The sequence below is a fragment of the Meleagris gallopavo genome, chromosome Z, assembly GCF_000146605.3.
Source record: "Meleagris gallopavo isolate NT-WF06-2002-E0010 breed Aviagen turkey brand Nicholas breeding stock chromosome Z, Turkey_5.1, whole genome shotgun sequence".
Classification (NCBI taxonomy): Eukaryota; Metazoa; Chordata; class Aves; order Galliformes; family Phasianidae; genus Meleagris; species Meleagris gallopavo.
In genome coordinates, this window is record NC_015041.2 from 33775479 (window position 1) to 33776687 (window position 1209).

The window sequence follows — 1209 nt, forward strand, 5'->3', positions numbered from 1 at the left end:
GCTGCCTTTTTCCTCATGCTATACTACTGCAGTTGTATTCAGCAAAGGCGCTTGGGCTGGAGCCTGCTTTCCTCAATGAGTTTTCAGCAAGGCATTTTGGTGTGAAGAGTCCACAGAGGTGGGAACCACCTCCTCTCTTTCCAAACATCCGCAGGTCAATAGCATTCAGGACATGCTGTAGTGATGCACAGAGAAAGAGAACTTTGTAAAGGCTTCTCTTTGTGTTTTTCTGTATTCAGATTTTCCTCCTGGCTGGTTATTTGCTATTGTGGGATGGAAGGAAACTGCTGCTTCATTGTACCTTTTATTTATACCATGCCTCAAACCACAGGTTTTTCAAGATGTGAAGTTAACCTTCCTAACTTAGCTCTGGATTGAAGTTTCAGAGCATAAATTCTGCCCCCTTGTGCTCATGCACTGTCTTTAATTTAATTATCACATGCTATTTTTCCACAGGAACTTTAGTCTTATTCTGTGCACAGGATGGACTGACCTCACTGAATGACAGTTATCCAATTATTCTTTCACGGTTCTCTTAATTCACTGTAGCACTTGCCTTATTTACTCTACATTATTCATAACACCACTCTGAAGATAGAATTATTCATTTAGTTTTTGCACAACTCATCCATTTCAAGGCTCTTCTGCAATATTTGGAGACTGGAGGACTGCTGGGCTCAGAGCCAGCAGATACAAGATTCACCTGCAGTGCTACATGCTTTACCACTCCCGCTCTATCCCTGTCATCTCATGCTGTATCCAGGCGATCTTTCTTCCATCCTCCAGTTTTTAAATCCTGTATCCAACCTTGTTAGTCAGCAAATTCCAGCCTCCTCCCTGCAGTCTCCTCCTAAATGACAGTCAGAAAGCTAAGCAGGATCGTGATCCGGCACCCATGGAAGCTGTGACAAGGGATGAAGCCCTGTTCAGATGCTGTTGGTCCAGCAGCGCAGTGTGTTCAGCACAGATGGAGTCTTTGGAGAACTGGCTGCAAAACTTTAACAAGTCTCTACTGAATATGTGAATAAGAGATCTTTTAAAGGCTTATAACTTGGCCAAATTTAGGCAGTTTTTCATAGAGATGAAAAAGCACATTCCTGTCACCAAGGCAACCCACTTGCCTAATTTCAAGTTCCTCTGCCAAAACATTGCAATGCTAGCACTTCTCAGCAAACACTGCAAGAATTTCTCTCTCCTTTTTTTTTTTTT